General features: G+C 43.0%; 1 protein-coding gene across 7 annotated transcripts in view; it reads left to right on the plus strand.

Moving 5' to 3' along the window:
- Nucleotides 1-19,207, plus strand: part of RAB27A (RAB27A, member RAS oncogene family) — an 82,521-nt gene that overhangs the window by 10,207 nt on the left and 53,107 nt on the right. For 4 of the 7 annotated variants that reach the window (XM_066342572.1, XM_066342574.1, XM_066342571.1 and 1 more), the window contains one exon: nt 12,436-12,550. The gene's annotated coding sequence lies outside the window, so the exon portion shown is untranslated. Of the gene's footprint in view, nt 1-3,063; nt 3,083-3,366; nt 3,385-11,807; nt 11,857-12,435; nt 12,551-19,207 lie in introns of those variants that run through there. The other 3 variants (XM_066342575.1, XM_066342576.1, XM_066342573.1) reach the window with 3 other exon arrangements.

Raw genomic sequence — 19,207 nt, forward strand, 5'->3', positions numbered from 1 at the left:
AAAATACCAATGACATACTTCAAAGATATAGATCACATATTTCAAAAATTTATATGGAACCAAAAGAGAACACGAATAGCCTCAGCAATCTTAAAAAAGAAGAATAAAGTGGGAGATATCACACTTCCTGATATCAAGTTATACTACAAGGCCATTGTACTCAAAACAGCCTGGTACTGGCATAAGAACAGGCATATAGATCAATGGAACAGAACAGAGAAGCCAGAAATAAACCCACAGCTCTATGGACAACTGATATTTGACAAAGGAGGTAAGGAAATACAATGGAGTAAAGACAGAGACAGAGAGAGAGTCAGAGAGAGGGATAGATAGGGACAGACAGAAATGGAGAGAGATGAGAAGCATCAATCATCAGTTTTTCGTTGCGACACCTTAGTTGTACATTGATTGCTTTCTCATATGTGCCTTTACCATGGGGCTGCAGCAGACCAAGTAACCCCTTGCTCAAGCCAGCGACTTTGGGTCCAAGCTGGTGAGCTTTGCTCAAACCAGATGAGTCTGCTCTCAAGCTGACGATCTCGGGGTCTCGAACCAGGGTCCTCCGCATCCCAGTCCGATGCTCTATCCATTGCGCCACCCCCTTGTCAGGCAAGATCATTGTTTCTTGCCTGTATTGCTGCATTTCTGGTGCCATTCCAGCTGCCATCATGTACCCCTCCCTCAGCACATTCCTCAGCCCAAGCCAATGATCTTTAAAAAAAAAAAAAATATATATATATATATATATATATATATATATATATATATATATATATATATAAATCAGATCATATCCTCTTTCGTTTAAAATTCCTCACTTGCTTCCCACTTGAGCTGGTGTAATATCTAAGTGTTCTAATGATGGTCTGTGAGGGTCTGTGACCTGAGCCCTGTGGGTTCCATGACCTCCACTCATCCCTGTGCTTCTGTCTTCCAGCCTCGTCTCCCTTCCTGCTCCTCGGAAATGCCCAGCGTATCCCTTCCTCAGAGCCTCTGTGCCCGCCCTTAACTCTTTCTCAGTGCCTTTTCTCCTGGCTGGTCCCTTGGTATCATTCAGATTTCATTTCAGAAGTGACCCTCTCTAAGAGGCCTTCCTGGATCACGCTGTGGAAAGTAGCCTGCAGCCACTCTCTACCCTTTTACTGTATTAGTGTCTTCACACACTTAATACTATTTCATCTTTCTGTTCACTTATTTATTGTCTGTCTCTTCCTGCTAAAATGTTTTCTCTGCGAGGGCAGAGACTTTGCTTTGTGCACTACTGTGTGCTTAGCGCCTAGAACAATGCCTGGCACATGGTAGATGCTGAGTTAATGAGCGGCTGTCAGGGTAAGGAAGTAAGCAGTTGGTGTTAGCGGAGATTGTTTGACAAATTTAGTCTTTTGTAATTCCTGATTTGTCTTGCACATTGGACTTTATTTTATTTTTTAAACTAAAACCAGAATGCCAGTTTATTGCTACATGAGAAAAGGAACTGTTAAGCAGACCACTTTCTTTGCTTTGAGGACTAATGTACTCACTTCCTGCAATAAAAACTCCATGGGAAGCAAATAAAAACAGAGACGGCTACTTGGTAAACATGAACTGAGGGATCAGGGACTTAGAAATCAAAAAGATGGGAGAGCTTTAATCTGGAAGAGGCCTGAATGATCACCATGGTAATGGTTGCTCAACACTGTCTGTCCAGGGAAATCCCATAGGGAGACTTCATTTAAAACATACCTTCAAAAAACAACACACTTTTCGGAGATTCTAATTTTTTAGGTTTGGCGTTAGGTCTGGGGAATCCATGTTTTATTTAAAATGCTGCTGTAGCAATTGCTAGCGCACAACCAGGTTTAGGAACCGGTGACCCAGCCCACCTCTGTTCTCAGGTGAGTAAACTGAGGCTCAAAGAGATCATGTGAGTGGGCAGGTGGCACCAGCTCTCCTACTGTGTGCTCTGTGCTTTTCAAAAACACGTAGTAAGACTAAGGGAAGTAAGTCAGACGAATATCACATGATCTCACTTATATGTGGAATCTAAAGAACACAATAAACGGAATAGATACAGGCTCACAGATACAGAGAACAGACTAGGGGTTGACTGCGGGAAGGGAGGTTATGGGACTGGGTGAAAAAGGTGAAGGGGGTGAGGAATACAAATTGGTAGTTATAAAATAGTCATGGGATGTAAAGTACAGCATAGGGAATATAGTCAATAATATTTTAATAACTATGTATGTTGTCAGGAGGGTATTTGAAATATTGGAGGATCACTCTGTAAAGTACATGATTGTCTAACTGCTGTGTTGTACACCTGAAACCAATACAGGATAATATTGAATGTAAATGGTAACTGAAAAATCAAAATTAACAATGAACATAGTAAGAAAGATTCTCTGGCACAGAAGCAGCACAGACTCAGAAATTGTGTTTCTTACTTTCTTATTTATTTACATGTAACTAACCAGTCTGGTGTCAAACAGGAAATGCATATAGCGTAGTTTTCTTTTTTGATTAGCAAGCATCAGATCAGTTAGGTTTTAGATCCTGGGGCTGTAGAATTTTAATCAAAGTGTGGTTCTGGGACTGACAATGTCAGCACTATCTGGGGACTTGTTAGAACTGTGGATTCTCAGTCCCAAGCCCAGAAGAATGGAATCGGAGACTCTGGAGATGGGGCCCCGTCCATTTTAGAGTCATCCAGGTGAGTCTGATGCACAGTGAAGCCTGGGAACCACTGTCCACTGAGACATTTTACAAGCCAACCATTGGTTAGAGCTGCTGGCCTTGGCCTTTTAGTGGGTGACTCATTAAAGTAGAGGCTTTAACTTAAGTCAGTCATCTGCTTTCCTTGGTGACATTTATTCAAAGCAGAGACTATAGTTATAAACCTTCATTAGAATGCCATACACACAAGAACGGAGAAGGGGTAGATTAATACCACTGAATACCTGCTGCATGTGAGGCACTGTGCTTGAGGCTATTAGTTTTATCTCATTTAATTCTCACAACCTTCCTTCTGTGGAGGTATTATCATCCCTCTTTTATAGATGTGGAATCTGAGGCTGGTAGTGGTTCAACGTGGTCTTCCTTGCAGGTGAGCTCCCCAGCTCTCCTACATTTTGTTGTTTTCTCCCCAGAGCAGCTGCTCTCACACCTTATTATACATAACCAGGAACCCCCTGGGAAGCTTGTTATAAATGCAAATACCCTAATCTTCCTCTCAGAGAGGCTAGTTCAGAGGCCTGGGTGGAATGCAGGACTTTGGATTCTCATCAGGTGATCACCCCAAGTGATCCTTCTGCCAGGGGTATCAGGCAGACTTGGAGAAATTCTGTCCTGATTCATTCATTCTTGCCCCAGTGATTGGACCAGATGCTCCTCAAGGCTTCTGTGAAGGTCTGTGGTTCTCCAGTGTCTCTTGCTTTTCATGTTCTCAGGCCTTGGGCACTGGGTGGGAACGGCAGCACAAGAAATATGAGCAAGGGGGGAGGAAGCTTGGGAGCCCATATTGGAGAAGTCTATATGCCTGGCTGTTCATTCTCTCATTGCTGCCTCTTGGTGGGTTCCTAGCATGTTTTGGCTTTAAGTAGCTTGTGAGCCTTCCCCTATCTACCTCTAATTGTGCAGCTTTTCTTTAGTTGTGCATTGATTGCTTTTTTCATATGTGCCTTGATGGGGGGGGGGGGGACTACAGCAGAGCAAGTAACCCCTTGCTCAAGCCAGTGACCTTAGGCTTCAAGCCAGCAACCTTGGGCTCAAGCCAGCAACCATAGGGTCATGTCTATAATCCCATGCTCAAGCTGGTGACCATGGGGTTTTGAACCTGGGTCCTCTGCATCCCATCCCATGCTCTATCCACTGCGCCACTGCCTGGTCAGGCTGTGCAGCAACTTCACCCTTGTGTTGGTGGGGTGCACAGATGTGAGCGATTTTCTCCTGGCTGTAATTAATTATCTATCGAGTACTGAATTACTTTGGCTTTTGAGGTCAGAAATGGGATTTCATCTGTTTGATGGTAAGAGCCTTTATAGAATTGACATATTTAGTGAATGAGTTGTCAATTCATTAGAAGACAGTGTTGGAGCCATGATGAGGAAAAAAAGTAAGATGCAAGTTTAAAAAAGAATTTCAGGTGTATGATGCCTGAGGTCTTCCTTTGGGAGGTGGCACGCTGCTTTCTGTCCTAAAGTTTAGGAGTAGCTACTGACATAAACACTCTAAGACTTACATTGTGTGAAAAAGATACAAGTGCCAAAAGATAATGGAAACCTACCAGGCCTTTGCCCAGTGGAAAAGTCAGCAATATTGAATACTAGATTCCTGTAATATATCTTGGTTCCTGAAACAAATTGTATAGGACAAGAGTGGAAGAAAATTCATCAGAGCAAACATTTCAGCTTGCCAGTAAGAAAATAACCAAGGTACGGATTAGGTTTCTAAGAATAATTTGTTTGCTACTGGTTGATAATAATTGAGAACAGCAGCTCCAGTCACCATTTATTGAGAGCTTACTGTGTGCCAGGAATTATACAAAATCCTCTCACTTAATCTTCAACAGACTTTCAACGTAGATATTAGCCTTCATTTTACAGATAATAAAACAGGCTCAAAAGGATTGAGTAATTTGCCCAGTGCCAGGATTGGGGTTTCCAGGGATTCAGGACTTCCAGGGCTAAACCTCAGACAGTCTGGGGTAAACTGGGATGATTGGTTCCCCTGAGTGGCACCCAGTTTCCTGACCCACAGTTGATAGTTAGGAAGTAAGCCAGGGGGTAGTCAACCTTTTTATACCCACCGCCCACTTTTGTATCTCTATTAGTAGTAAAATTTTCTAACCGCTGATCAACTGGTTCCACAGTAATGGTGATTTATAAAGTAGGGAAGTACCTTTACTTTATAAAATTTATAAAGCAGAGTTACAGCAAGTTAAAGCATATAATAATAGTTACTTATCAAGCGCTTTATGTCCGATTTTTGCTAAGTTTGGCAGAATACCTCTTTATAAAACAACTTACTAGTAATAGTTAAATCTATCTTTTTATTTATACTTTGGTTGCTCCGCTACCGCCCACCATGAAAGCTGGAACGCCCACTAGGGGGTGGTAGGGACCAGGTTGACTACCCCTGAAGTAAGCCAAGTGGGTTCTGCGCAGTCAGACAGATGGTTCACATAATGAAAGTTGCTGATCGGCCTCATGGAGAGCCCCGCAGAACACTTCTCGGTGCCCATTTTCCTCTTTTACACACAGTTCTAAGAAGCTTGGCCATTTGGCTTTCAGGTGACTTGTCTATTAGAAACTGCACTTTGGAAGGGGGAAGGGGAGACTCTAGAAAGGCACATTAAAAGAGAAGGCATGGGCAGGGAAAATGAAATATAAACTAATAAAAGACGAAATCAATAAGAGGTCAAGAGGCATGTATTACAGGGGCAAACATACCTCAATAAGAAGAGCTATTATTGAACCTTTACTATGTGCCAAGCCCTGTTTTAAATACTTTATAGGTATTAAATTATTACATTTAATTACATTATTACAAAATAATTCTGTTATTATTTGTTCCACAGATGAGGAAACTGGGGCACAGACAGGTTAAGTAATTTGCCAAAGGTCACACAGCTAGTGAGTGAGTGGCAAAGCTGAGATTCAAAGCCAGAGAGAGAGCCTGTTTCCAGAGCCTGGTCCTCAACATTCTGCTTCAGTGTGTGTCCTCGATCCTGAGCACAGCACCTTAGTGATGTTTATTGTGATGTCCTGCATCATCTGAGAAAAAAAAATTAAACTATGGGCACTCCATTTTATTTTGTATTAATTTAAAATTTTTTGTCAAGGTTATATACACACGGACATAGATCTACAAGGCCTGTTGCAGAAAACCATCAGAGTCCCCTCCCCCAGCTCATTTCCTGCTCCCCAGTCATCCACTTTCAGTTCTTGCAGTTAGTTGACTCTTGCTGGTAGTTCCATCCCATTTCTAAATGATGCACTTATATTTCCATGGTTGATTTTTTTCAGTTTTAGGCATTACCTGTTGACCCTTTACTATGGAAGAAGAGAATTTTAGCTTGGTTTCCGCCTATGATTCCATCCCCTCCTTCATACCATAGTACATCATCGTGTGAGTTAGATCAATAGGTTGCTGGCTCCTTTTTATCTGAACACCAGTCTGTGGAGAGTGCTTGCATTCTGGAAGTCATTGTGTAGGTGGGAGGTGGCAGTTTCTCCGTATTTACTATGTGACTTCTCATGGCCCCCCTCTGTCTCCGCTGAAGTTGGTGTACCTCCAAGAGTCCTCAAGAGTTTGACCCTGAGAGTTTTTCTCTCTCTAGAGAATAAACCTTTGACTTCTGCCAGAACTAGAGGAGTCACAAAGCTGGGATCTAAGCAGACTTTTACCATCTGTAGCTGTAACTTGACCCTCTCTCCACCTCCCAAGGTGTCGGGGCTTAGGAGGCTAGAGCCTTTCTGGAGATTCTGTGATGAGTTGTGTAATGCCGGTGACTGAGGCCAGGCAGGTCCACACCGGATTCGGGCAGATGGTAGAGAAACTGCAGAGCCAAAAAGCGTTGGGCCATTCCCGTTTAATAGATTCTCACAACAGCAGACGAGCAAATAGGCAGGGAAAAAACCTCTACTCAAGCCCCTCACAGTGGTGGGCAGGCAGGCAATCCACAATCCGCTATCTGCAATCTGCCCTGAGCAGCAAGCAGCTATACATAGCCTTACATAGACTACCCACATGTGCCTCTGCCACATGCTCATGCGCTAATCAAGCAAAGTGCTTGCAGCTGGTAAACTAGCAAGCAAGGCTAACACAGCTGTTTTCCCCATATTCTGCCTCTTTAGGGTTGCTTGCCTCACAATCTATGTGACAGGTATCTTCTGTGATTGTCCCTGTGTGAGGAGTGAGGTACATTACAGAAACAAACAGATTATAGCAACAGCACAAGTTATACAATAATTACAAAGGTGTCCTTCACAATGTCTCCCTGAGCACTCTGTCCAGAGAGTTAACTAGAGACCCACCTCTAGCCCCCTACCCCACAGTAGGTGGGAGGGCCTGTATAGTCCAGGGCTGTGTCCATTGGTGCATCTCTGCAACTGGAAGGGAGCAGCTTCCTGGTGCCAGAGCGCCTTCAAACGTGCTGTACCCTCCCAGCCCCCAATCAGGGTCTCTCATAGTACTGTCCACAAGTGGCATGTCCATCCAACAAGGGAGCCACTGACCCTCTCTTGTCAAAGTTCCTGTTTCATAGTCCATTATACTACCCAACGATTAGTCCACGATAGACAGCCCAGCTGTCTGTGCAAATCACCCAAGGTGAAAGTCTATTACAGGCAACTAGCCACACAGCTCTTTGATAACAGACCTCAGCACCTTTCCATAAGTGCTCTGTGTGTTGCCACAAGCCCCATCTAAACCCCTTAGAGGTCCAAGCTCACAGAGCCTGGTGGGGTCAAACACACTCAAGGCCTATGCCACCTTGACAGTTCTCTTTGCTGCTGCAAAAAAGAGCACCTATTGCCTTCTAAGGCCAACACTCACTGTGCAATAAACCAGTTCCACACGGGGCCTCTGGCCCCCACCAATCCTAGTTAGATGGGTCCCTCAGCCTTCCCCCTATTCAAACTGGGACAATGGGTCTTGGGGATCCTCCTCTTCCTCAGCTGTCTCCATCAAGTAATCCTGCAACCGTGCAACCTGAACACCAGACTTTTCCTTGGCATCTGCCAGGGCCACCCACTTTCCCTGCTTTTTCGGCTGCTGGAATTTCTGTTGCGCCTTAAGCTACTGCCAAAGCACTAACAGGGTTTTATTAGATCTGCCATATAATTTCTTCCTATCTGCCCTGGCCGTTATCAAATATACCCACATCTGTGTTCAGGTAACCTTTACAGGTCTGTCTCTCTTGTTAGTCGGGTCAGGGCAGCACAGGCAGCAGCCCACACAGCCTTGCGGTTCCATGCCGTCTCCAGCTCCCCAAATCTGCTACCATCTGTGTGACCACATTGATGGGCTGCTCCACATAGGGGCCCAAGATAGCCACTAGTGACCCAAAAAGGGCTGACAGGGTGCTACAGAGAGTAAGGTCCCTCATCCCTGCTGTAAATACTTCCTCATCTGGCCCATGGGACTTCAGGTTGAAAGCAGCAGTCTTCATACTTAGCTCCCAAAGGATCTGGTGCTGCTCAGTAGAGCACTGCCACCTACTCACTGCTCCTGGCAAGTCTCGGGCATTCTGCTAGACTGTATGAATGTCAGCCATCACCCATTCTAATAGGGTATGGTTTTTTGGGTTGTCATGGCAGTTCTGAAGATGCTGCCTCAAGGAGGAGTGTGTGGTAATGGCGGCCAATTTCTCCATCTCTGTCCTGGAGAACATGATGCCACCTATGTCCCACAACTGCAGCAACCAGTGGGTTTCTGCCTGAATTTTGCCCCCAACTCCATCAGCTCTGCCTGGGTGTAGGGCTGGACCACAGAGTGTTCCATTACCTGTGGAGGGGATTGTGCCTGCCCCTGAGGGACCCTTGGCTGCTGGGTTTTTACCTTCTAGGTGATCACTGGCTGGGTTCTGAGTCTGTGAATGGCAGTTTCAGCCTAAGCTTCCTCCTCTTTTGAGGAGTCAGAAACTCCTGCTGCTGCTGACTCAGAGCCACTCTACTGGCACATATGCTGCTCCTTCTTTGGCAACCATTTGGGCTCCTGTGGCTGCCAGCTCTCGGCCTAAAGCTGAGACTTGAGCTCTTGAACCCTCATTTGTTTCTCCAACAACTGTTCTGCTAACATTCAGCTTCCAGGGCAAATGGCAACTTTTGAACCTGTTATTTCTTCTCCAGAGATTGTTCAAGTTCCAAGCACCATTGGTGCTTAGCCTGCATCTCACACTACAGTTCTCAAACTGGGTTGGTCTCCTTCTCTGGCTCTCCTTCCAGTTCATGCCATTGCTGGCACTCAGTCTCTTCTCATAGGGCTGTATAAAAACACCCAGTCCATGGCCCCCAAAAGAACAGCCATGGGGAAGCATATGCTAGAGGACAATGACCACTACTCTACCCCACCTTTCAAGGGTATTGGTGGCTCTATACCAATCTGCTCTGAATACTTCCCACTACACCAGATGTAATGCCTTGGCCAAGGTCATGCAGGTCCACATTGGGTTCAGGAAGACGGTAGAGAAACTGCAGAGCCAAAAAGCGTTGGGCCATTCCTGTTTAATCGATTTTCACAACAGCAGATGAGCAAAAAGGCAGGAGAAAACCTCTTCTCAGGCCCCTCACAGTGCCATCCACAATCTGCCCCGAGCAGCAAGCACCCATAGCCTTACATAGACTATCCACATGTGGTGTTATCACGTGCTCATACACTAATCAAGCACAGTGCTTGTAGCCCGTAAACCAGTGAGCCAACCTAACACAGTTATTTTTCCCACAAGTTGCATCTTGGCTTTTCCTTCTGGTGGGTAGGGAGTCAACTTTCCGGGTTTGCTAATCAGTTACTTCTTGTCCATCTACTTTCTAGTGTCTAATATTCTATTGCTGTTATATCCACTCACTCTCTTTTTTATCCTTGTGAGTTTATGTCTAAAATAAATAAAATTCCCTTTGTTCCTGTATTAGTAAGATTTGGGAAGGTAGCAGAACTAAATGCATGTGTTCTTCTTTCTTTTTATTTAGTGGGAGGAGGGAAGGCAGTCAGACAGACTCCTGCACGTGCCCTGACCAGGATCCACCCAGCAAGCCCACTAAGGGGTGATGCTCTGCCCATCTGGGGAGTTGCTCTGTTGCTAGGCAGCTGAGCTCTTCTTAGTGCCTGAGGCAGAGGCTATGAAGCCATCCTCGGTGCCAGGGGCCAACTCGTTCCAATCGAGCAATGGCTGCAGGAGGGGAGGAGGGGAATTGAGAGAGGGAGGGGTGAAGAAGCAGATAGGCACTTCTTCTGTGTCTTCAGACTGGGAATCAAACCTGGGACATCCACACACCAGGCTGACATTCTATCACTGAGCCAACTGACCAGGGCCTGCATGTGAAGGCCTTTATCCTGAAGTTGAAAGATGTTTTAGAAAACTTTCCAAGCAAAGGGGTCAGAAAGGGTTTTGTTGCTCTACTGGGAAGACTGATAGTTCTATGAAAAATAGGATTGTCTAAATTTACTTGCTACTCAAAGTGTAGTTCTAGGACTAGGAGCATCAGTATTACCTGGGCATTGCCTGAGTGCTTGTGAGAGATGGAGATTCCTGGGCCCCACCCAATCCTACTGAGTCATAATTAGCATTTTAACAGAATCCTAGGATAGCCCTATGCCTAGTGAAGGCTGAGAAGGGCTAATGTGAAACTTTAACTTTTTTAAAAAATCTGAGATTTAAAAATCTTGGTACATGCTTGCACTAAATTATTCTCCAAATTCTAGATATTGCTGTGAGATAATAAGAGAACTTTAAGAAATTATTATCCAAATTCTAGATATTGCTGTAAGATAATAAGAGAACTTTAAGAAATTATTATCCAAATGCTAGATATTGCTGTGAGATAATAATGAGGACTTTAAGTTTTCATGAAGATGCACCCTTTCCCCCTTTATATATCTGAGCGGCATCATGTGTGAACCAGAAATTCTGTGTTACCACGAGAGATGTCAGGGTGATTATATTCAGACTTTCTTAGTTGCCCACAGTTCTCTAGGATGTTAGTGGGGTTTTGTAAATTGGATAGGTTGAGTGTTCTGGGACACTTTGAGCTGCTAAAGTCAGAGGGTGGTTTCCTTTAGTGGCAAAGGATGGAGTCATTAGTTTTCTGTTCAGCATCTCTCTCAGTGACAGGTAAGTGTTCAATAAATGATTGTGGAATGAGTTAATCAAATAAGACACAATTCCCGTGTTCAAGATATTCATTCACCAACAAGTAAATTGGATAATTATCATACAGTGTTGACCAGTTCAATGAAAGTATAAATATTGAGATGAGGCTTCTGACTCAGCATTGCTCTTTAGAAGAAGGCTCACTCTCTTGGAAAAAGAGCTTAGTGCGTTCAGAGCAGTGGCTCTCAGTTTGGTGTGTATCAGAATTACCTGGCAGGCTCTTTAAAACACAGAGTGCTGCACCCATACTTAGAATTTCTGATTCGGTAGGCTTGGGGCACGCTCAAGAAAGTGCTTTTTTGACAATTTCCAAGGTGATGCTAATGATGCTGATTTCACATTTTGAAAACCACTGGTTTCAGAAGTACAAGTAGGCTTGACCTGTGGTGGCACAGTGGATAAAGTGTCAACCTGGAACGCTGAAGTCGCCTGTTCAAAATCCTGCACTTGTCTGGTCAAAGCACATATGGGAATTGATGCTTCCTGCTCCTTTCCCCTTTCTCTTTTTCACTCTCTCTCTCCTCTCTAAAATGAATAAATAAATTAAAAAAAAAAAAAGTACAAATAATTCTGGAGGCAGGAGGCAGGTAGGGAGTGGTAGGCAACACTGAAGACAGAAGCCTGAGGAGTAGAGATTTCATTGTGGAGGTTGGGGGGAGCCACTGGCAGGTTTTACAGAAGAGAGTGATGGACCCCCTCGCGGCCTTTTGGAAAGTCACTTTGGGTGCAATGTAGAGGATGGATTAGGATGTGGAAGTGCGGCCCGTTTGAGGGTCAGAAAACCAAATAAGTGGTTAATTGTAGCCATTCAGATGAGAAATAAAAGCTTGGAATAAAGGCGAGAGAAGGAGAAATCCCTAGAATGTGGGGGCCAATTGGAAGTGGGTGAGGAAGAGAGGGAGGAGTCAGTGAGGATCATCAGATTTCTGGCTGGGTGTGTGCTGAGATTGTGTTACTCAACACGGAGAGAAGTGGGTCTGAACCAGAGTCCAGGGAGAAGAGCAAAGGAGGTAAGTTGAGGGCACAACATGTTGAATTTGAGATGCCAGCAAGCTATCTGGTGGACAGCCCCAGTGGACAGTTTTACTTATGGGTCCAGAGGCCAGGAGCGAGAGTTCTAGTAAGTCGTCGAGCTCCCTTTCTGTCCACTCCCTCCATTTGTCTCCTGTATGGTTTGTTTGGATCAGGCATTGTATTTGCAAAGAAATAATATTAGTATAGCTTGGAGAGGCCCGAGAAGATACTTTTAAAAAAGATGTTTTCTCAAGAAGACAAAAGTTCAACTTTTTTGATGGGGGGGAAAAGAGAGAGTTGAAGTACGTAGTAGTTCGCTAACACTAGAAGAGGTTAATACCACCGCCTTCTGTCTGAGAGGCCGGTCTAATTAGGTTTTCGTAAGCTTGAAAGGGTGAAATCATTTGACTGGTCTGCAGACCATATGACAAACAGCTGAGACTAATTAGCTGGATTGTGGGTTTTTACATTGATGTCTGATTTTGGAAGTTGATAGAGAAAACTGTTTTTCAAGAGACTCTTGAAAAACTTTGGTAAGAAGGCGATTCTGACTTTAACATTTTTATTTGTATTAGACAAAAAGTAAGCTTTTTGAAGAGGACATGTGATTGGAAGTTGCCTAATTGTTGAAGTTTGGAACTCCAGTTTGTAAAGTCTTAGAAAACAACCAAGGATTTATACTTTATCAAGGTATGGTTTTACATTTATCTTTTTTTTTTTTTTTTTTTTTTTGAGAGGTTTTGAGTTCTGCCATGTCAATTTTCAGGTACTTAAAGTGTATACAATTTAACATAGAATACTACAGCACATATTAGTACTTTTTAAAAAAGCACTAAAGTATTTTTTTTAAAGATTTTAAGATGTCTGCTAAATCTCTTTAGTTTGAAAAGTACATTGCAATAACCAGACAGTAGGTATGAATACTAACAGCATTTTTCCTTTCTTTTCTTTTCTGTACTTTGATAAAGTAACAGGTTTTTATTCTCAGACCATATGTTGATAAAGAGAGCTGGCTAAGGAATTCAATTGCTCTAAGAGTCTTGTTCATCCTCTGAGGATTTTACCCTCCAAAATGCAAACTTATAAGGATTTTATTTTAATATTCTTGATAGCTTTAATGGAGAAAAGCTTTATGTTAAGTATGTGTTTTAGTATAAAGTGTATTTTATAAGGTGTATTTTTTCTATCAATTAAATTTGCCTTCAAATGATTAATATTGTTAGGTTTGGTAATGGCGTTGTGGAAACGCCAAAAAACATTGTGGCGTTAAGGAAAAGTCCATGTATTTTGGGGATAATTTGTGTGTAGTAATGAAAGATCTGGCTGATGAGTATGATGATACATTTCATTATACAATCCTCTCTACTTTGAATTTGTACTACTTGTTTGCTAGGGCTGCCATAACAAACTGCTACAAACTGGGTGGCTTAAACAGCAGACATTTATTGTCTCATAGTTCTGGAGGCCAGGAGTCTGGGATCAAGGTCTTGGCAGGGTTGCCTCCTTCTGAGGGCTGTGAGGGAAAGTTCTGCTCCAGGCCTTTCTCCGTGGCTTGTTGATTGATGGCCGTCTTCTGCCTGTGTCTCTTCTTGTCATCTTCCATTTATGCATGTCTGTGTCCAGATTTCTTCTTCTCATGACAACACCAGTCATATTGGATTAGGGTCCACCTACTTGATTATCTCTCTAAAGGCCCTATCTTGAAAGAAGCTCCCATTCTGAAGTATTAGGTATTAGGACTTCAATGTACAATTTTGGGGGCAACAAAGTTCAGCTTGTAACAGATAAGTTGGAAAGATTTCATCCTCTCACATTTTAAAGATTTGCCTGTAGGGGCATACAATAGCCATTTGTTAAGCTGAGTGCCTAGACCAGGGGTCCCCAAACTTTTTACACAGGGGGCCAGTTCACTGTCCCTCAGACCGTTGGAGGGCCGGACTATAAAAAAAACTATGAGCAAATCCTTATGCATACTGCACATATCTTATTTTAAAGTAAAAAAATAAAACGGGAACAAATACAATATTTAAAATAAAGAACAAGTAAATTTAAATCAACAAACTGACCAGTATTTCAATGGGAACTATGCTCCTCTCACTGACCACGAATGAAAGAGGTGCCCCTTCCAGAAGTGTGGCGGAGGCCGGATAAATGGCCTCAGGGGGCCGCATGTGGCCCGTGGGACATAGTTTGGGGACCCCTGGCCTAGACTATGCTGGATGTTGAGTGTGTGAAGGTGAATGAGACACGGTCTCTGCTCACTAACATTGGTTTAGTCAAATGTATGGATATAAGTTCCTGTGTATGTGTTTATTTATCTCTTCCACCGAGTTGTGCTCATTTTCACAATTGGGTGCCCCTGGGACACAGAGTCCTGGCACATGGGCAGCCTAATTTTTTTGAGAGGCACCCAAAGGGCTCTCTTACTCCCAAGTACCCTCAAGATAGTCTAGGAGAGTGGAAGGACCCCTAACATTCATCTAGTAAAACCTCCTCATTTCAGGTGAAGAAATTGAGGCTTAGAAGTGCTAAGATCATTTGGCTGATTTAGTGTCAGAGCCACAGCATGTCCTGACTGCCACTGTGTGTGCTGACTGATACGTCGTCTTGTTTCTTTGCTACAAGTTCATGCTTTTTATCTAGGAGTGAACCCAGAGTCCTATTACCAGAAATCACTGGAAAATAACCTTGATAAAAAGCTGACATTCTCTGTCAATATTTTTGGATTATAGGTAAAAAAAAAAAATGCTTTGGGGAGGAGTGTTTATTCATGAGGACATTTCATTCATATAGACTATCCAGATTGGATTTAATACATTCCTAGGGGATTTAATCTCATCCTGGATACTTCCCCATCCCCTACGTTTTCTCCTTGTTCTTTCCAGACATGGTATTCAGTGAGCCAGCAGCCATTAGAATACAACAGTTTTTCTTCTTTCTTGTGGCTGTCAACAAGACAGGAACTGTCGCAGAAAGAGAATGCTGATGAAACCTTGCGCCAGCAGGATGGCACCATGGTAACCAGGACCTGCGCATATTAGCAGGTCCCAGGGCCCAGGGCTCCTCTGCTGCAGTTTCAGCTTCTGCCCACTCTAGACCTTCAGTACCTGAGTGCTTAAAGAGGAAATGCTCAACCACTTCCTTCTGTTTCACTTTTTTAGGATTAAAGCTTCCTGAGATATCTGCTCATCTTTTGCTATTATTATTTCCTTCTTCCCTCTCAAATTGGTAAATTTTGAGCTAGAGCTTAGGTGTACAGCATACATGATAGCTGATGAGTCATGTAACATGCCCATTAAAACATTAAAAATAAAAGCTGATTTTTGCAGAAGCCATCATTCTTTTGGGCTGTCTTTGTAATAGGGTGGCTTCCTGCTTTCTTCTACGTTGCTGGTGTTGCTGTGACCTTGCAGAGTCCCTGCCCTCTGGGCAGGGCAGAGGCTAGATTCTGTGGGGACTGGAGGGTAGGGGTGATGAAGGAGGTGAGGGTGCTCCTGAGAGATGAGCTTGTGTTGCTGCTTTTCTGGAGGCAGGAGCCGCTTTGCTCAAACACAGATGCAAATCACCCAAGGGCTGAGAGCATTGACTTTTTTGTTTGTTTGTTTTTGTGTTTTCCCCATTTCATACGTTATTAGACTTCTCTTATCCCTGATGCTTTAGCTATGAGCGCTAGATTTGTTATTCAGCAATACTGAATGGGTCCCCTGTTTCTCAGGAAGGAGAAAGTCCAGACGGCTTTAAGCTTGCATCTCTGTGCTGTGGCGACTGACCTGGTTTATAGACAATTGTTTAAAAACATCCTTCCTATTCCTAGTGTCTTTCCTGGATCTCTCTTCCTGATCTATATATTTGGCTCTCCTTCACTCTAAGTGTCCATCTTCTCTCTCCCTTGGTCTCAAGAAATCAACTATGTCTAGAATCCATATCATTTTAACCCTTATTTTTCTTTTGAGCCCTGGTTCAGTTTTCCAAATGCCATTTAAACAAATTAAACACAACTCCCTGGGTAGCCCTCAGACATGAGGGACATTTAATTGGTCATGTCCCAGATAGTATAATGTAGTGGAGAGTGAATGTGGGTTCAAATTTTGGCTCTGCCTTTTACTTATTTGTGAATGAGAGAGCTCATTGGGTTGTGAGGATTAAATTACTTAGTACTCAGTAGGTGTTAGTTACAATTATCTCAAAATATCTTTTCCTCAATGATGATACCATTCATTCAGTTACCAGTTTAAAAGTTTTGGTTATCTGTAACGCCTGTACCAGTCAGTTAAGAAATGATAATGATTTTTCATCCTAACATATCTTGAATGAATTCCTTCCTCTTTATCAACACTGTCACTGACACAAGTCACTCACCGCCGTTCCCACAGCCTCCTACTCCTCTGTGTACTCCCAGTCTGCACGTGGCTGCCGGAAAGATCTTTCTAAGGCACAGACCTCATGTTCTCTCCTTTGTAAAAGCCCACAGTGGCTTTCTCCTGCCCAGAAGATAACACACAAACATGTGAGTGCCATATAAGGGTCCTTTCAGGTGTAGGTCCCAAATCCCCATCTTCCCAGCCTCTGTTTGGATATATCTTCTCCTGTCCCCATGCAGCCATTAGCCAAATCCATCTGCTGAGGTCCCCTAAATGCATCATAACCTTTTTCTGTCTTATTCCTTTGTAAGTACAAATGCTCTCCCACATGCCCACTCAGTCACCTCAGTACTTGCTCCCTGTACATGGCTCTAAGCCTGGCCTTCAAGTGTTTTCTACTTGAATGTCAGACAGCCCTTACCTAATTCCATGAAAAATCAGTTATACCTTCTATCAGATTAGCATCAATGATCATTTTGTTGATAGGGTCTATTCTCTTTTTTGTTGTATGTATGACATGAAGTCCTTACCACATTATCCTATGAACTGTCTATTCAGTACTTTTATGGTCCTAACTAGCATCATGAGGCAAGAAATAAAAATAAAAGGTATAGAGAGGAGAAAGGAAGAACAAAATGTAATATTTTTAGCTGTCTAACAAATCATTAGAATTAGTATGGCTAAGTAATAAATAGAAGATATATATGATATCACAGTAGTGACAAAATATAGACTCTCAATAAGTCTGAAGATGTATAAGATCTTTATGAAAAGGATTTATGTGTTGGCAACATTTTAAAAGGCATTTAAAAGCCAAATGCATAGACATGGACAGGTAGAGTCAATATCATGAATATGTCAATCTTCTCAATTTTATCTATAGATTTAATGTAATCCCAATCAAAATCGCTGTCTGGTTTCTGAGGAACTTAGATGGAAGTGTGAAAGGTCAAGAATGTGCATATAAAGTGGAGGGAACTGGTACTCCTAGATATAAAGTTGTATTGAAAAGTCATAGTAGGCCCTGGCCGGTTGGCTCAGTGGTAGAGCGTCAGCCTGGTATGTGGATGTCCTGGGTTTGATTCCTGGCCAGGGCACATAGGAGAGGCGACCATCTGCTTCTCCTCTCCTCTCCTTCTCTCTCTCCCCCCTCTCTTTTTTTTTTCTCTCTCTCCCTCCTGCGGCCATGGCTCAATTAGTTCAAATGAGTTGACCTCGGTCACTGAGGATGGCTCTGGAGGCTGAAAAAAAAAAAAAAGGTTCAATTGCTGAGCAACGGCCCAGAGAAACAGAGCATCGCCCCCTAGTGGGCTTGCCGGGTGGATCTCTGTCCAGGCGAATGCAGGAATCTGTTTCTCTGCTTTCCCTCCTCTCACTAAAATAAAAAAAAAAAAGGTAATAAAGGCCTTGTGATACTGGCCAAGAGGTAGTGAAAATGACAAAAGGGACAGAAGAGAGAGCCCTAAAACAGATCTGCCCATAAATGTTGAATCACTAGGAAAACGATAATTTTTTTCAATAACTGGTATTATGACAATTACACATTCTTCAGGGAAGAACAATGAAAGTGGATCTCTCCATGCACCTTAACAAATTACCAGTGGATCGAAGACTTAAAAGTAAAATACAGCACCTTTAGGAAATCATGTAGGAAATATTTTTTATCACTTTAGGTAAGGAAGGATTTCTTCAACATGATATAAAGAGAACTACTAAAGAAAAGATTGATAGATTTGATTAGCTCAAGATTGAGCCATTAAAAAAGGGAAAAGACCAACCACAAACAGGAAGAAGATATTTGCAACATCTGTAACTGACAAAGGACTAGTGTCAGGAATATATAAAGAACTCTTTCCTGCATGTCTACAAGAAAAAGACAACACAACAGAAAAGTAGGGAAAGCACATGAATGTGCCTTTCCATAAGCAGAAACCAGATGACCAACAAATGAAAAAAGGATGCTCAACTACATTAACAATCAGAAAGATGATAATTTATTTATTTATTTATTTTTAAAATAAATTTATTTATTTATTTATTCGTTTTAGAGAGGAGAGGGAGAGAGAGAGAGAGAGAGAGAGAGAGAGAGAGAGAGAGGAGAGACAGAGAGAGAGAAGTGGGAGAGGAGCTGGAAGCATCAACTCCCATATATGCCTTGACCAGGCAAGCCCAGGGTTTCGAACCGGCAACCTCAGCACTTCCAGGTCGAAGCTTTATCCACTGCGCCACCACAGGTCAGGCAGAAAGATGATAATTTAGATCACAATGTGTTACCATTTTGTGAAGTCAGACAACAGACACCAAGTGTTGTTGAAGATGTAAAGTTGGGAGTGTAAAACAACTGAACTGGACAGTAATTTGACATTATCTCGTTTTACTGGACATTCATGAACCTCTACCCCAGGACTTCCACTCCTTGTGTCGAACCTAGAGCAGAGCCTCTCCTGGGGCATGTCCTCAAGTGGTTCAGATGTGTTGGGATATTGAACCCTTTTTTTCTCAGGGTGGATGGGCAGGGTCTGGCATGGCTGATGCCCCTAGATCTGTTGTCCCCGATAATGAGAATTTGCCTCCGTTTGTCGTACAAATATCACAAAAAAGGTTGGGAAGCAATTTCCTAGAGAAACTCTTGCTGGCATGCACTGGGAGACACATGCATATTTATAGCAGTAGTATTTTAAATGAGAGCAAAAACCTGGGGGATGTGGTTTAGTGAAGCTAATTCTCCTCTGAAAACCCACAGGCATTAAGCAATTAGAGAAGGTTTTGGCATGGCATTTCTCAACGTCAGTGGTAAAAGTGGTAACTATTTCAAACCAAATGAAAGAGACTGAGAGGCTGAAGGACGATGATATGACTCCTGGCCCGAATGTATTTTCATTAACATGTTTTCAGCTGGATGGTGTAAGGTGGTGGGTAAGGTCTAAGTTTTGAGTCTGTATAGAGATGCCTTAATAAAGGCTCCCTGAAGGAGAGACTGCTGTGG

The sequence above is a fragment of the Saccopteryx leptura genome, chromosome 6 (assembly GCF_036850995.1).
Source record: "Saccopteryx leptura isolate mSacLep1 chromosome 6, mSacLep1_pri_phased_curated, whole genome shotgun sequence".
Lineage (NCBI taxonomy): Eukaryota > Metazoa > Chordata > Mammalia > Chiroptera > Emballonuridae > Saccopteryx > Saccopteryx leptura.